Source organism: Oryctolagus cuniculus, chromosome 6 (genome assembly GCF_051225735.1).
Source record: "Oryctolagus cuniculus isolate XC-2025 breed Fujian yellow rabbit chromosome 6, ASM5122573v1, whole genome shotgun sequence".
In the NCBI taxonomy this organism is placed as follows: domain Eukaryota; kingdom Metazoa; phylum Chordata; class Mammalia; order Lagomorpha; family Leporidae; genus Oryctolagus; species Oryctolagus cuniculus.
This window is the reverse complement of record NC_142872.1, coordinates 128,533,702-128,551,718: the sequence shown is the minus strand read 5'-3', so window position 1 is coordinate 128,551,718 and position 18,017 is coordinate 128,533,702. Positions and strand designations below refer to the sequence as shown.

The window sequence follows — 18,017 nt, the reverse complement described above, 5'->3', positions numbered from 1 at the left end:
CTCCCAGTTTCAGCTCCTGCCAGTGCAGACCTGGGAGGCAGCACATGGCGACTCAAGTAATGGGGTTCCTACCATCCCTGCGGGAGGTGGCTCCCAGCTTTGGTCCATCTAGTCCTGGTCATTGTAGGCAATTTGGGAATGAGCTAGCAGATTTGAGCTCTGTCTGTCTGTCTGTCCTTCCTTCTCTCTCTGCCTCTCAAATAAAAACAAAACAAGATTGAATTCAGTCAAACAAATACCGTGTTGCTGCTGTAACAAATTACCATACGCTCAGTGGCTTAAAACAATACTGATTTAGTACGTTGGGTTTCTGGAGGTCAGAGCCTGAACGCACCCGGCTAACATCACGGTGCTGTGGGAGCTGCGTTCTTGCTGGAGAGCCCAGGGAAAAATCCACTTCCTGCCTTGTCCAGCGTCTAGGGGATGCCTGCATTTCTCGGCTCTCAGTCACTTCCTCCGTCCATCTTCAAAGCTAGCAGCAGAGCACCTGCCGGTCTCTCTCTCTCTGCCTCTGCCCCAGACTCTCCTGTCTCACCTTTTCACCTACAAGGACCCTTGTGAAGACACTGGGCCCACCCAGGATAACCTTATTTTAAGGCCAGCTGCTTAGCAACCTGCTTCCACAACCTTCATTCCTCCCTGTCGGGTAACACGACATCCTCACGTGCTCAGGGATTAGGTCATCTTTGCAAGGTCGCTTCTCTCCCTTCCACAGCATCATTAGTTCAAAACCCAGAAATTACAAAGCCAAAATATATGCAATGAAAAAATCTCCCGCCTATGTCTTCCCGTGAGTCACACAAGTCCCTTCCCCAGAAGCCACTCGTGTTTTCAATTAATTGTGTCCTGGATTTCTTAGATGTGTATAAGGGCAACTATGCATATTTGTTGTATTTTATTTCTTATCTGTTTTAGCTTCTATGCATCTATAATTCTACATTAACTTTTTTTTTTTTTGAAAGTATGTTCTGGAGCTCATTTCAGTTGATACATAAAGATCTTCCTCCACCATCATCATTGTCGATCAAATTCGTCACCTGTCTCATATTCCATTGCGTGGATGTGTCTGTCATAATAGATTTAACCTCGTTTCTCCTATAAGACACTTTAGGGGTCTCCAACCTGTTAGTTTTTTTTTTCCCCCAAACTTTTGCTGTACAAACAGTGCTGCAATGACAGCCTGGTACCCTCTTTACTTGACAAGTGCATGAGGACCTCCTTCGGAAGTGGGGAGGAGACTGTCAGGACCAAGTGGGAGGCGCTTGAGTTATTCTGAGAGCTAGGGCTAACCCGCCCTCCTCCACTCTTCCCAATGAGAAATATTGTAAAAATACAGAACAGTATGTGTAACAAAGGAACCTCATACATACTTCTTGATTTCTAGGTAGGCACTTTTGCAAAATCTTCAGCTGGTATTATTTGGTTTTTGTGGCTTTCATTCATTCCTTTCAAATTTAACAAGCTATTTAAATTGCAATTTTAAAATTTCCCTGTTTATAGCACGTGATATTGGCTGTGTACTTACAAAGGGCCACACATTTCCACTCAACTCTATCTCTTTGCATTTAAGAAGGTGAGATGATTTAAAGAAACACGGAGCGCAAAGAGCAACACAGATGTTACCCTGACACAGCAAAGGTCATGAAGGCAGTGCCAGCACGGCTGCGGCCTCACAGCAAACAAGCATCGCCTGTTTAGTTTTTCTTGATGCTTTTTTCCATAACAGAAGGTCACTGTCAACAACAAAAGCTCCTTATTGGAGGAGGAGAGCGTGCAGGGTGGCGATTCTGCAGGATTCACAAGGGATCGCCCCGTCCCTTGTGATCGCCTCTAATGATTCACGTTCATATCTCGTGGACAAAAGCCAGAAATTCAGGCACGTAGCAGAGAAAAAGTCACTTCCAAATAGATGACTTGAAATAATTAAATCCAGACCGTCCTGGAACATCGGGCTCCGGGCTGTTGGGAAGGCGACAGGTTTTGGGGAGATTCGGCCCTGATGCCTGCGCTGCACACACACTCACCTTTGCCAGCCTCTGTCAGGCTCCTGTTCCCATCCTGGGCCCTCTGTAGGCTGCCAGTAGCACGCTTGGAATCAGGGTTGTCTCCGAGGGCCTCCCCTGAAGTGACCAGTGTATGACATCCCCTGGGGAGACAGGAAGGGGACACAGACCCCAAGATTGGCCTTGGCCAGCCTTCCCCAAGGGTGGTCTCTGGAAAACAGATCTACAGAACTTCAGCAAATGGACTTGAAAAGGGGGCTCCAGCCAGCGCCATGGCTCACTAGGTTAATCCTCCGCCTTGCGGCGCCGGCACACCGGGTTCTAGTCCCGGTCGGGGCACCGGATTCTGTCACGGTTGCCCCTCTTCCAGGCCAGCTCTCTGCTGTGGCCAGGGAGTGCAGTGGAGGATGGCCCAAGTGCTTGGGCCCTGCACCCCATGGGAGACCAGGAAGAAAGCACCTGGCTCCTGGCTTCGGATCAGCGCGGTGCGCCGGCCGCGGCGGCCATTGGAGGGTGAACCAACGGCAAAGGAAGACCTTTCTCTTTGTCTCTCTCTCTCACTGTCCACTCTGCCTGTCAAAAAAAAAAAAAAAAGAAAAGGGGGCTCCATGATGGAACGCTTGGGACAGCTTTCCTTACCACCCCCCTCCTTGGAGCATTTATGAAGCCCATAGGCTAGAGCCGAGACTCCATTAAGTGTCCCATGAACCAGGCTTTCGGTGGTATTAGCCTAAAGCAGGACGTATGTGGCTTAGTTTGTTTGGGCAGTGATATCAAAACACCACAGCTTCAGCCACTCAGACAACAGAGCTTATGTCTCATGGTTCTGGGCGCTGCGAAGTTCAAGATCAAGGCTGTGGCAGAGGTGGTGTCTGGTGAAGACCCACCTCCCACTGTCGACCTTTTCAGCGTCACCTCTCTGGGGTCACGTTCATAAAAGGCACTGGTCCTGGTCAGGAGGGCTCCACCCTGGTGACTCAGTCACCTCCCAGTGGCTCCATCTCCTAACAACATCACCTTAGGGGTTGGGATTTCAACAGATGAATTAGGACAGACATTTAGACCACAGCAATGCATTTCTAGAGCAAAATATACAGAGAATAGGAATTATCTGAGTTTTCTTTTGTTTGTTTGTTTGTTGTTTTTTTGGTGGGGTGGGTTCTACTCAGAGTCACCAATCACCTACTTCGTGGTGGGGTAAGCATTTGGTGTACTGGTTAGGACATCCCACGCTGGTTCAAGTCTCAGCTCCTGATGCCCGCTCCCTGCCAATGCCCACCCTGGGAAGCCGCAGGATGGCTGAAGCAGTTGGGGTCCTGCCCCCCTACAAGGGAAACCTGGATTGAGCGACCAGCTCTGGGCACTCGGGGAATGAACTAGCAGATGGAAGATTCTCTTCTGTTGGCCTCTGATTCTCAGCCTTCTAAATAAAATGAAAACTAAATAAAAACCTTTAAAAATAATAAAATCCAATCAGATCTATAATTAAATTTGTTTAAAGCACATTCATAGTTAATTCTGTGCCTTGGATGAACTCGTTGCTGTGCGCTTGTATTTTTTTTTTTTTTTAAGATTTATTTTATTTATTTGAAAGAGTTACAGAGAGATGTAGAGGCACACACAGAGAAGTCTTCCATCCTTTGGTTCACTCCCCAAATGGCCACAATAGCCGGAGCTGTGCTGATCCGAAGCCAGGAGCCAGGAGCTTCTTCCAGGTCTCCCATGTGGGTGCAGAGGCCCAAGATCATCTTGTACTGCTTTCCCAGGCCACAGCAGAGAGCTGGATCAGAAGAGGAGCAGCCGGGTCTCGAACTGGCACCCATATGGGATGACGGCACTTCAGGCCAGGGCTTTAACCTGCTGCACCACAGTGCTGGCCCGCTTGTATGGTTAAGAACTTCAGTGTGGAGCACTGTGCCTGACTCCACACTGGTTCTGCAGCCCTGATGGCCAGGGCTCTCTCACCAAAAATGGGCATTCCTAGGAAACAGGCGAGCACAACTCGGCAGAGCTCCCAGGAGAGCCTGGCAGACAAAGTCACAAATCCCGTACCAGCTTCCCTTGGGGCAGCAGTTCAAGTCCCTGCTGCTCCACTTCCAAAACAGCTCCCTGCAATGGCCTGGGAAAGCAGAGGAAGATGGCCCAAGTGCTAGGGACCCTGTACCCGAATGGGAGACCTGGAAGAAGCTCCTGGCTCCTGGCTCCTGGCTCCTGGCTCCTGGTTTTGCCCTGGCCCAGTCCTGGCTCTTGTGGCCATCTGGGGATAAACCAGTGGCTGTAAGATCTCCCCCTTCCCCTCTAATTCTGCCTTTCAAGCCATCATGGCGGGATATTGGGATAAGTTTTCAATTAGCAATAATTGCACCTTGGATAAACCTCATTGGCTGCTATACTGCCACTGCGCAAAGCTTAATTCTGCCTTTCAAATAAATACATAAATATTTTTAAATGTATCTATTTATTTACTTGCGAAGCAGAGAGAGCTCCCATCTCGGGTTCGCTTCCCACATGCCCACAATGGCAGAAGCCAGGAACCGGGACTTCATCCGGGTCTCCCAGGCAGGAACCCAATCACCGGCTGCCTACCGGGGTCTGCATTAGTAGGAAGCTGGAGTCAGAGTCGAGCCAGGACTTGAACCATGGCACTCTCACATGCCATGTGGGTGTCCCAAGTGGTGTCTTAACCTCTGAGCCAGACTCCCGCCCTTTAATGAGATTCAAGAAATATAGTATGTGTGGGGGCCAGCTTTGTGGCAACTGGGCTAAGTGGCCAAGCGACATGCTGGGATCCCATATGCTGGGTCCTGGCCGCTCTGTTTCTGAGCCAGCTTCCTGCTAACGTGCCTGGGAGCAGCAGGAGATGGCCCAAGTCCTGGACCCCTGACACCCATGTGGGAGACCAGGATTGAGTTCCAGGCCAAGATCTGGCTATTGCGGACAGTTCTGGAGTGAACAAGCAGACTGAAGATCTCCCTCTACCCTCCCTCCCCCCATAGATCTACTTTTCAAATAAGTAATTCTTTAAAAAAGAAATAAATGTGACATGTAGCACTTATTCGGATCCTATTCAGATAAAGCAATCATTAAAGTCATTTTTTGAGACAGCTTGGGAAGACTGAACCCAGACAGGATAAAAGGATATTAGATGACATTAAGAAGTTCTTGGAAATGTTAAGTGGAACTAGCAGCATCGTGTTCTGGTTTTATTAAAGTACTCATTGGCTAGAGATAAACCCTGAAGTGTTTACAGGTAAAATGGTAGGTCCTCACGGAATCTCACACTCCAGTGAAAGCAAACCAGCAATCAGGACAGAATCACTGGGTGGGTGGGTGGGAGGAACCAAATGAAAACAGCAGAGCAAATGCCGGCAGCAGTGAAGCTGGGTGCTGAGTAGGGGAGTGTCAATGTCCTTATCTCTACATTTATGTGTGCTTGAAAATTGACCTGAAAAAGGGCCGACACTGTGGCGAGGCAGGTGAAGCCACTGCCTGTGATGCCAGCATCCCATGTGGGTGTCAGTTCGAGTCCCGGCTGCTCCACTTTTGATCCAGCTCCCTGCTAATGTGCCTGGGGAAGCAGCAGAGGATGGCCCAAGTGCTTAGGCCCCTGCACCCACATGGGAGACCCGGAAGAAGCTCCTCGCTTCTGGCTTTGGCCTGGTCCAGTCCTGGCTGTTGCAGCCATTTGGGGAGTAGATGAAAGATCTCGATCTCTCTCTGTCTCTGTCTGTAATTCTACCTCTCAAATAAATAAATAAATCATTTAAAAATTGCCCTAAAAGTGTTAAATGAAAAAAATTTATCATTCCAAATCTTGAGAGTTGGACTAAAGAGTTTTCTGAGTTCAGATCAAATGGAAAAAAGCTGGTTCTGGGCGAGATTCTAAGAGGGTTTTGTGGGGGCAGCCCTGGGGAGCCCCTGCGCACCACACAGCTCCCCCACAGTGGTGCAAGATGCCACTACTCACCCGCCCGCCTCGAGACGGCTCCACGCGGTGGGTGCAGCGCTGTTTATTGGATACGCTGCACTGGCTTCGATAACGTCTGTCTACGGAGCTAATTAAATCATGAGACTCAAAGCTGTGAGATGGCCCAGTTTACACGCGAGGAGTCCCTTTTGCAAGGTGGCAGCCGCGCAGTGAATTCCCCTCGAAGTCATAATTAGTCATCCGGAGTTGTTCCCAATCAAGTCAGGCCTCTGACAAAGAATTTCCAATTTACTCCAGAACCTTCCCTGGTGGCGAAGCTGTTTATTGGGTCTCTGCATAAACAGATGGGGGGGGGGGGGCGAGCAGGAAAAGGCCTCCAGTCTGGCCTGGAAGGGCCTATTTCTCAAGTTCAAGTGTCCAGTTGAAGGGGCTTGCACCAGACTAACAGGGACTGCGGTTCCTCCTCTAACTGTGGCCTCAAAACAGCGGGTCTCTGTGGTAAGGACACAGAGCCCCCTCCTCCCCTCTCCTCTGCCCCAGCCAGGAGCCTGGGGCCAAGCCCATGTGTGCAAGCGCTGCAGGGAACAGCACAGGAGGCTGGAGAAGCTGCTGCGCCCAGAACCAGTGGCCCAACATAGCCAGGGCTGGGCCAGGCCGAAGCCAGGAGCCAGGAGCTCCACCTAGGTCTCCCACGTGGGTGGCATGAAGCCAAGCCCTTGAGAGATCACCTGTTGTCTCCCTGGGTGCGCAGTAGCAGGAAGCTGCATCAAAAGCAGAAGAGCTGGGACTCGAACCAGGCACTCCAATATGGGATGTGGGTGTCTCAGTGGCCACTTAGCTGCTGCACCAACTGCCTGCTCCAGCCACTAGGTTTAGATTTAGACGGCTTTCCCATGAAAACCCTGGCCTGGCCCACCCTAGCCGCTATGATAGCGAGCAGCATTTATCACGCGCTGTATTGCCTCACGTTGTGTTTAAGTTAGGAGGTTGGGAGGACACAGGGTTGGAAAAGCTCCCTAGGGTTTTCCAGCTCCAACCGCAACCAGCAGTTCAAGTCCCTCTGCAACATCCCCGAGTGGCCCTCTGTGTTTGCCTGAATCCCTCCAGGAACACGAGCCAGAGCTGCTGCTTGAAGCCTGCCCTGGAAGAAAACGGAAAAAACCGAGGACCTAAGCGCTGGTGCTGTGGCATAACGGGTTAAGCCACTGCCTGCAGCGCGGCAAACAGCGGAGTTCGGCCGGCTTCTGCCTTCACACTGTCGACACAGCACGGCCCCTCTGCACAGGATTGGCTGTCCCCGTCTCAGAACTGGGAGAAATGCATTTCTGTTCTTTGGTTACTTGTTTCTTTATTTAAGAGGTAGAGGGGACCAGAGAAAGAGAGAGAGAGAGCTCCCCCTCCATTCACTGGTTCACTCCACAAATGAAATTCTTGCGATGACTGGGGCAGGACTGGGCTGGAGCTGGGAGCTAAGAACTCCTTCCAGGTTTCCCAGGTGGGTGTCAGGGGCCCAAGCACCGGGGCCATCTTTTACTGTCTTCCCAGGACACACAACAGAGAGAGCGATTGGAATTGGAGCAGCTGAAACTCAGGACTCTAACAGGTGCCTATATGGGATCTTGGGGTGGCAGGCAGTGGCTTAACCCATTGAGCCGCAACACCAGCCCCGGGAAGAGTCTTAGCCCCTGGTTCTGACCCTGCTTCATCTTCCAAGGCCGAACTGAGGATCCTTGTCTTCCTTACTGTTTGCTTCCCCTTGGTCCCTTCTGTGGCCCCCTCATTGTCTCACTTTGCCCGTAGCCCCGTTCCCACCATGGTTTGCAGTCTAACCCTCTCCCCCTCCCTTCCTGTACTATTTATAGAAGTCAAGCAGATGATTGCCTTTCAGTTGTCTGCTCAGGTTTGGGCGAGAATAGAAACGGCTCACAAAGAGGCAATGAAATGTGCTAGATCAAAATCATGAAGGCAGACGCCACTCGGGAGGGCTCCCCGCTACCCCAGGGGCCGTGCCACGTGGCTCCACAGCACAGACCCAGGAGGAAAATATGGCTTTCCTGTCTACGACCTCCGCTCCCAGGATCTCCCAGGACCACACAGAACCTCCTGAGAGTGTGTGTGTGTGTGTGGGGGGGGGTGCTGAGAGCAGGAGCCAGGGTGAGGACACGACGGCTCCGGCAACCAGCTGCCGGCACCCTGCTTGGGACACCTTTCCCTCAGCGGACACTGCCAGATTCCTGCGTCTCCTCCCTGGCCTTGGCGTCCCACACCCGTGCTTGTCCTGTACCTGGGGTAACTCTCACACTGCTGATCCCCTTTCTCCTCTTTCTTCTCTGGAAGCCAGAATCCCTGCCCGTTCCACCGCCGTCCGCCTCCAGCAGCTGCCCCTGAGCCAGGGTGTCCTGCAGGCCTTCCTCTCTCCACCGGGTCTCAGGCTGCGCTCTCCCCCCAAAGCCCTCCGTGCTTCCCGGGAGGGGTAGTCCAGGGTCCTCTCAGGTTCTCAAACGCTCCAGAACAAGCCGTCAGGGTAGGGAGCTGACCCAGTGCTTAAGACACCGCTTGGGATGCCAAGACCCTACTATATGAGAGTCTTGGTGGATTCCTGGCTTCTGGTTCGGATTCCAGCTTCCTGCTAACACACCTCCCCAGGTGCCTGCAACGGTCAGGCCTGGGCCAGGCTGAGGCAAAGAGCCAGGAACTCCATTTGGGTCTCCCATGTGCGTGGCAGGAACCTAAGCACCAGGGCCATCATCTGCTGTCTCCGACGTGGGTTAGCAGGAAGGTAGATTGGAAGCACAGAGTAGCCAGGTCTCGAACCAGGCACCTTATATCAGATGCAGGCATCCCAAATGGTTTAATCCATTGTGCCACAATGCCACTCAAGGTGTCCAGTAACTGTTGCCTCCACTTGGTCCACTCTTAAATTCTCAATAGATCAAAATAACCAACCAAGAATGTCAGGGAGAAAAATGAAAGAGTTTCCCAACTGAACCGCCACCACCACAATAAGTTATTTAAAAGAAAATAATCACCGGGGAAAAATAGAGATTTCAATTAGTTGCCACTCACCCAAAGAGTTCACACTGTGCAATGTATGTGGGTCAGGTAGCTTTTATATATTGCCTGGGCCTCTAAAGCCCAGATCACAAAGCTCAGTTAAAACCTATTTTTCCTGAAATAAGGGTTGACGGGTTGCAGCTGAATACAGAAGCTGGGGCAGTGCAAACACTGCGAACCTGAGCTCTGGCCCAGTAGCAGCCAACGCCGCCGTTCGTCACTCTCCCCATGTTTCCACCAGTGGCTGAGCCCACCGCACTCGCTGTGGTGTGCGCTCCCCATCCCACGCTGCAGGCCCTGGATTGCTTACTCAATGGGCCAGGATTTCAGCTTGACTCTTGCAAACCCCAAAGTCTCCATGCTTAACCTCTGCTTTCTCCTGTCTTGTGCTGCATCCCAGGTATTTTTCTTTTTTAAAAAATTGTTTATTTGAAAAGCAGAGTTATAGAGAGAGGGACACACACACACACACACACACACACACATCTTCCATCCAAGAGGTCACTCCCTAAATGGCTGCAATGGCCAGGGCTGGGCCAGGCCTGAGCCAGGAGCCAGGAACTTCCTCAGGGTCTCCCATGTGGGTGCAGGGACCCAAGCACTTGGGCCATCATTTACTGCCTCCCAGGATGCACATTAGGAAGTTAGATTGGAAGTAGAATAGCTGAGATTCCAACCTGTATGGGATGCTGGCACCACAGGCAACCCGCTAGGCCACAAAGGCAGCCCCTCAGGTATCTCAAACCTATTATAATTCATTCCCATCACCCTTAGCAAAATTCCCAGAATCCTTCCCAAATGAAACAAGGTCAGGAAACAAAACTTAGGGTGCTCATCCATTACCATTTTACATGAAATTCCACTGGCGTCTACAGCAGGTTTCCCAACCTTACACTACTGGGGATTTGGATGGGATAATTCTTTGTTGCAGGACCATTCTGTGCATTATTAGGGTGTTTGGTCGCCTTTACCTACTAGATACCAGCAACATCCCACCCAGCCCACTCTGTCTCCAACACTGTCTCCAGACATTGCCCAGTGTCTACACGGCAGGTGGGTGAAGCCACACCCAGGTGAGAACCACTGATCTAGACGTCCGGGCCATTGCCATGGCCTGTGTCTTGTCCCTGTCTCCCTCATTCCACCTCCTATGCCCGCCCACATGCGCACTTTGAAGTGTCAGGTCGGAAACTCTCACAATGGGACAGGCAGGAAGAGCATGGCCGTGAAGGATTCGGGGAGAAGCGATGCTTAAAAGTTGGGTAGGCTGGCAGATGGCTTCAGGTTCAGAGATCCTCAAATAGGTCAGTATTTTCTTGACCAAAAAAAAAAAAAAAAAAGGTTAACTTTACCTCCCTTGGAGCCAATCTGTTCATTCTACGCAAAGTACATTCCTGTTACATTGCTAGTGAAGGTCATGGTTGTGAAGACTCTGCACAGCCTAAAAACGCTCCTGACAACCTAGAAAAGGAGCTTAAACAATTGTTGGAACACTGTGATGGCAACTAGAGTGACAGGAGTGACAGGATGAAGGTGGCAGGGTTGTGGGCGATGTTTTCCTCCTTGTGCTAAATTTCCTATGGTGTAGGTGGGCATTTGACACAGTGGTTAAGACACTGCCTGGGATGCCCAAATCCCAGAGCAGAGCGCCAATCCCGGCTCTGCTCCTACAGCAGCTTCCTCCCAGTGTGCATCCTGGGAGGCAGCAGGTGATGGCTCCAGTCCTCCTGGCCTTGACACCCACGTGGGAGACACTGAGTTCCAGGCTCCTGGCTCCAGCCTGGCCCAGCCCGGGCTCTTGCATGCATTTGGGGAAGTGAGCTAGCAAAAGGGAGCTCTCTGTCTGAATGTGGCTCTCTGCCTTTCAAATAAATCAAACCAAAACAATAACAATTATTGAGTGTTTTTACGTGTTATTTAATCCTCGTGCATCTCCATGAGGTAGGATAGATCACCACCATTTTACGAAAGCCTAAGGCAAAACTTAGGCTCAGATGGTTAAGCAGCTCGCTCAGTGTCACACGGTTAGTAGCTGGTAGGGCTGAGACCAGAGCCTGGTGCAAACTGCTACCTACGCGAAGTTCACTACTTTGACACCACTCTGAACAACTAACTGGCTTGCCCTCGGTGCATGATGATGGTGAGCCAACCACCGGAATCCACCTCTTCATCCCAGAGCCGGAGGGACAGTCCCTAACCTGACAAGCCCCCAGGGTCCCTCCTTGATGCAATATGTAATATAATACATGTGAAATCATATCATATCATATATAATATCATATCATATCAGTGTAATATAAGGCTCTTCCCCCCGAAGCCCATTTCCTTCAGAGTCACTGCTCCTTCTCCTCATCTCACGTACCTCCATACCCTCGTATCCCCAGCTTCCTCGACTTCATTGATTGATGCCCAGAACATCATCTGTAATGAATACTCACTCTGGTTTTCACCACTGAGTCACCCGCACACACACAGACCTCACACTGGCCCGCCTGGCCCTTGCGACCTAATCCTGAGCCACCTCCCTCCCTGGGCGTCTCAGGCTGCAGCCACCCGGGTCTCCCCACTGTCCCAGGAACACCACCCCGCACACTCCCGGCTTGGAGACGATGCACTCTCCCCTCCTTCTGCCTCCCTCAGTTCTCTACCCGCACACTCCTCAAAGAGCGTGCGTGCTCTGCCCTTGCCCCAGATGAGCTCATTTCGTCGTCAGCAACCCCATGAGGCAGGTCCTGTTGTTAGGTTGTGCCCATGGGGCCGGCGCTGTGGTGTAGCGGGTAAAGCCACCACCTGCAGTGCCGGCATCCCATGTGGGCAACGGTTCAAGTCCCGGCTGCTCCTCTTCCGATCCAGCTCTCTGCTATGCCTGGAAAAGCAGAAGATGAAACAAGTCCTTGGACCCCTGCACCCACGTGGGAGACCTGGAGGCAGCTCCTGGCTCCTGGCTTTGGATCGGCACAGCTACCACCATTGCGGCCAACTGGAAAGTGAACCATCAGATGGAAGACCTCTCTCTCTCTCTGCCTCTGCCTCTGCCTCTCTGTAACACTGCCTTTCAAATAAATAAATCTTAAAAAAAAAAAAAAAAAAAAGTTGTGCCCATATGAAACTGACACTCCTTGGCAAATAATTTGATGATAATTACACAAAAGTAATTTTTTGTGGTTCAATCAAGAGTATCTTTAGTTTATAGATGAAGAAATTAAGGCTTAAATATTTTGGCAGAGGTCACAATTAGAAAGTGGCAGGCTGGCCTCAGTTTTAGACATCTTTCACCCTAACGCCCAAATCCCAACCGTCTGAACTGTACCACTGTGTCCCTGAGATCGCCACTATTTCCTTCTTGGAGGTTTTGTTCTTCCTTTGTCCGGGAACAAGCCACGCCCTCTAGGAAGCTGGTGCGCACACATGGAACCCCTGTGGAAGCCGGGGGCCCTTGGGTCAACATGGGTGCCGCCTTCCTGCTGCAGCTCCCAGCAGGTGCGCTCTGCCCAGCAGAGGATGCGCCCTCACGGACGACATCTGCACTTCCCGAGAAGTGAAGAGCAGCCGCGAGCTCTCGGGGGTTGGATGCCTTGTTGAAAAATGGAGAAACGACTCGGACACCAGGGAAGGGAAAACAGAGAACTAAGAAAACATTTAAGTCCGCTGACGTCCCTCTCACTGGTTAGCTGACACCTCCTTAAGCAGTAGGCTGGGAGCCCAGGTTGGGGTCGGGGTGGGGTGTCTCTGAGTCAGTAGCAAAGGGTGCGATGGAATTAACAGACAGCGAGGGCCCCCAGGGAGCACCAGCCACAGCCATTCACCCGCATCTGCCCACCCCCGGCCTGTGTAACGTCTGAGGCCAGATGCAACCCAGGTTTGATTTTGTTGACATCATGTTGAATATCACCCCACACTGATGTGCATCAGTGAGTTCACCAGATAGGAAAAATCTCAGAAAAAAAGGGGCCCCCAGCCTCTGTTTCTGCTTTCGCAATATTACTTGCATTTGGGTCTATTGGATATTACTCTTTTTTCTAAATAAATTTATCTGTTTATTTATTTTGTTTGAAAGGCAGAATGACAGGGAGAGAGGGAGAGGAAGAGAATCTTCCACTCACTGATTCCAGCACCAAATGGTTCCAGGACAAAGTCGAGACCTGTAATTCCATCCGGGTCTCCCACACGGGCGGCAGGGGCCCAAGGACTTGGGCCGTCTTCTGTTGCCTTCCTTGGTGCGTTAACAGGGAGCAGGTTTGGAAGGAGAGCAGCCAGGACTCAAACCAGAACTCTGACACCTGATTCCAGCATTGCAACATCACCCTCCTCCCCCTCCCCTCACAATTCTTTATGATCCTATCTTTGAGAGTTTCTCTTTAAGATTTGTTCACTCATTTGAAAGTCAGAGTTACACAGAGAGAGAAGGAGAAGCAGAGAGAGAGAGGTCTTCCATCCACTGGTTTACTTCCCAATTGGCTGCAACAGCCGGAGCTGCGCCGATCCAAAGCCAGGAGCCAGGAGCTTCTTCCAGGTCTCCCATGTGGGTACAGGGACCAAGGACTTGGGCCATCTTCTACTGTTTTCCCAGGCCACAGCAGAGAGCTGGATGGGAAGTGGAGCAGCCGGGACTAGAACTGGCATCCGTATGGGATGCTAACACTGGAGGCAGCCGCTTTACTTGCTTTACTTGCTACACCCCGAGAATTTTAAGATCTTCAGAGTCTCTCTTGTCCCACAGAGAGTCAGCCCAGAAGCCCGTCCCTCCAGGTGGTTGAAAATGCCAGTCCGCAGAGGAGCCACCTCAAATCAAACCAGTTGCTTTGTTTTACGACAGATGACTCTGACTGCTGTGAAGAGCCTGGTCCGGGAGCACGGAGAACGGAGCTGCGCGAGAGCCCCTTGCGGTGGTCCCAGTGTGCGATGGGATGGTGCGTGCGTGGCGGGGCCTGGAAATGCAGCCGAGAGGGAGATGGACAAGAACCGGCTCAGGATGGATTCCTGAGGGAGCTTCTGTGGGTGAGCCGGGCAGGTGCCCTGGGAGCTCCACGGGATTGGCTCCGCTGGGGAGCTCCTTGAACCCGACCTGTAACGTCCTTCTCCACTGGATGATTCTCAGATCTGATACAGAAGAGCAGTGCTGTAGTCACCACACGCCCCACCTACGTGGTCTTCTTAGATCCTCATCACAGCCCTGGGAGGCATAGATTATTTTTCCTGTTTCACAAATTAGGAAATCCAGGCTCAGAGAGTTTGAATGATTCATTCAAGTACCAGTTCAAAGTAGAATCAGCTTCAAATTCAGCTCTTCTACCTCTAAAACCCATCTGTTTCCTCCAGGAGAGACTTGACAACCTCTGAGCTTTGTGCCAAGGGATCATACAGTTGAGACGAATAAAATCAGTGCTGCTACTTTTAAATAAATAACTATTCCTCTTCTCTGTCCCTCTGCCTGTCAAGTAAATAAATAAATCTTTTTATTTGATGTAGTCATTAAGATGCTGTTTGAAGGGCCAGCGCTGTGACATAGCAGGTAAAGCTGCCATCGGCAGTGCCGGCATCCTATATGGGTGTAGGTTCAAGTCCTGGCTGCTCCACTTTCGATCCAGCTCCCTGCTGATGGCCTGGGAAAGCAGCAGAAGATGGCCCAAGTGCTTGGGCCTCTGCACCTGTGTGGGAGACCTGGAAGAACCTCCTGGTTTCAGATAGGCCCTCCTCCGGCCATTGTGGCCATCTAGGGGAGTGAACCAGTGTATGGAAGTCCTCTCTCTCTCTCTCTCTCTCTCTCTCTCTCTCTCTCTCTCCCTCTCTCTCTCTCTCTGTAACTCTGCCTTTCAAATAAATAAATAAATCTTGGGACACCTACATCCCATATCAGGGTCTCTGGATTTAAGTTCTGGCTCGACTTCGGATGCAGCCTCCTGCTGATACTCACCCTTGGAGGCAGCAGGTGATGGCTCGAGTGCTTGGTCCCTCCCCCTCACATGGGAGACCGAATTGAGGTTCAGACTCCTGGCTTCAGCGTAGCCCAGCCCCAGCTATTGAGTCATTTGGGAAGTGAACCAGTGGATGTATGATTTCTGTCTGTCTCTCTGCCTTTCAAATAAATAAATCACTTAAAATACATTGTGACACAGGGAACATAAACTATAATTGAATGAGAGTTGAGACAACTACCCAGGAGGAGGAGGAGAAGGTGGGTAGCAGATATTTAAAAACCAAGTCTCCAGGAAACAAAAAAAGGGGGGGGGGGCGGGGCTGGCTTGTAGCATTTGCTAGTGTAACCAGCACGCCAGGGCTAAAGTCAGGACACCCTGAGCTCAGAGCTGGGAAGAGATGCCCACAGCTGACTCCTGGGAATTGGTCTAAGCCACCTCCAGCAGTCCGCTGTGATGGTCCCTGACGCCTTTGGAGAAAAATCTTCAAATACTGTTCACAACTAACAGCGGACCTGATTAAACAGGATTCCCAGGAGCCTCCAGCGCAGATAAGTCAGAGATTAAAACAGCAACAGTCTCTTTACCTGTGAGACGCTGCTCAGGCTAGAGCAACCTTACGAGCCACCAGGTATACTTCCCTTATCAAACTACGGATGGACTCGTATCACTTTTATATATATTGTTATAACGCTGGCTTTTTTTTTTTAAGATGAAAATAGAAACGGTGCTGGGAACACAGAGCATTCAACATTTGCAGACTCTCGCAGGGCAGAGAACGCGAGCAGTCAGACCGAAGCCCTGTCCTGAAAACCTGGAGACTTTAACACAATGGCTAAAAACAAAACTCCAAAATAAATAAATAAATAATTTCCAATAAAAATGAAGCTGCAGGGCAGGTGTTGGGCCTCGCGGTTAAGGTGCCCGTGCCCAAGTCTCACCTTGGAATGCCTGAGTTCAAGGTCTGACCGCAGCTCCTGATTCCAGCTTCCTGGGAACGCAGAACCCAGGAGGCAGCAGACAAGGGCTCAAGGAGTTGAGGACCCAAACCGTGTTCCTGGCTTCCGGCTTCAGCCTGGCCCAGCCCTGGTTGTCATCTCATCTGAACCAGCAGGTAGAAGATCTCTCTTTGTCTATATTTTTTATTTTTATTTATTTTATTTTTATTTTTATTTATTTATTTATTTATCTATATTTTTCAAATAGATTTAAAAAAAGATAAATAAGGCCGGCGCCGTGGCTCAATAGGCTAATCCTCCGCCTAGCGGCGCCGGCACACCAGGTTCTAGTCCCGGTCGGGGCGCCGGATTCTGTCCCGGTGGCCCCTCTTCCAGGCCAGCTCTCTGCTGTGGCCAGGGAGTGCAGTGGAGGATGGCCCAAGTGCTTGGGCCCTGCACCTGCATGGGAGACCAGGAGAAGCACCTGGCTCCTGCCTTCGGATCAGCACAGTGCGCCGGCCGCAACGTGCCGGCCCTAGCGGCCATTGGAGGGTGAACCAACAGTAAAGGAAGACCTTTCTCTTTTCTGTCTCTCTCTCTCTCACTGTCCACTCTGCCTGTCAAAAAAAAAAAAAAAAAAGATAAATAAAAATTTTGTAAAAAGGTGAAAATGGGGGCTGGCGCTGTGGTGCAGCAGTTTAAGCCGATGCCTGTGAAGCTGGCGACACAAACAAGCTCTGCTTTGAGTCCCGGCTGCTCCACTTCCCACCCAGCTCTCTGCTGATGCATCCGGGAAAGTAACAGGAAATGGCCCCAAGTACTTGGGCCCCTGCCACGCAGGTGGGAGACCTGCGTGGAGTTCCAGGCTCCTAGGGTCAGCCTGGCCCAGCCCCAGCCATTGCAGCCATTTGGGAAGTGAACCAGCGGATAGAAGGTCTCTCTATCTCTCCTCTCTCTGTAGCTCTGCCTTTCAAATAAATAAAATAAATATTTAAAAAAAATTTTTAAAAAAGAGTTAATATTTATGCTGGCTCTAACAAAGAATGTTTCTCTCTGTCCGAGAGCACAAATTAAAGCAAATTTGTCCTTATTTGTGATTTAATTCAATTTCACATAAATCAGATCCCCCCCCCTGATGACAACCAAATAGTACCAAACTCTGTCAATGGCATATTCCGCAGAAAGAACTACAAAGCAAGCACATTGAGAAGGGCCCACCTCACAGAGCAATTGCGCTTTAACATCCGGAGGCCTGCAGGGCCGGTGCTGTGGCACGGTGGGCTAAGCCTCCACCTGAGGCACCAGCATCCCATAAGGGCACTGGTTCCAGTCCCAGCCGCTCTTCTTCACATCCAGTCTCTGCTGTGGCCCGGGAAAGCAGTGGAAGATGGCCCAAGTCCCTGGGCCCCTGCACCCACGTGGGAGACTCAGAAGAAGCTCCTGGCTCCTGGCTCCTGGCTTCAGATCAGCCCAGCTCTGGCAGTTGCGGCATTTGGAGAGTGAGCCAGCGGATGCAAGACCTCTCTCTGTCTCTCCCTCTGTCTATCTGTAACTCTACCTCTCAAATAAAATCAATCAATCAATCTTTAAAAAATAAAATCGGAAGGTCAGCAAGAACACAATAACAGTTCTGGCCTCCAAACAGGAGGCTTCCAAGCTCGAATCACTCTTCCCTGGGGAGATGGTGGAAGCCCCACTGGGCAGGTCAGATTTTCACAAAGCTTTTCCCTATGGAGCGTATTAGAGCAAAAAGTGTATGCACGTGGAATGGCTGAAGAAATCCTGTATCCACAGTCTGAAGTCTTCCTTTGTTTAAAACAACCCTCAGTTCCATTATCTGAAGACCAGGCCCAGCCAGGACAGCATTCCGACTTTGGCAGTCACCACGTGCACGGATGTCCTTGGGGTCATGGCCACTTCTTAGGGACAGGAGCTGCATCCGCTCTCCAGGGCTGCGAGCCGGACTCAGGTCTCCTTGCTCCAGTGTCTCTGTCAGCGCAGGGCTCACCAGTGGCCTGCAGGATGCCCAGCTGGAGCTGGGGGGAAGGCCGGCGGGACTAGCCTGGGTTTATCTTCCTCTTGGCCTGAAGCCTCCAGCCCCTGCCCGGACTCGCAGGAGGAGCTGAGGGGCGGTGACCAGATTCCACCCTCAGCAGAGGCCACACACACACACCACCGG

The 18,017-nt window shown here is 51.1% G+C and overlaps 1 pseudogene; it reads right to left on the bottom strand.

The window, feature by feature from the left end:
* Positions 1-4,300: 4,300 nt before the first annotated feature.
* Positions 4,301-4,413, bottom strand: LOC127490816 (U4 spliceosomal RNA; annotated as a pseudogene).
* Positions 4,414-18,017: the final 13,604 nt, after the last annotated feature.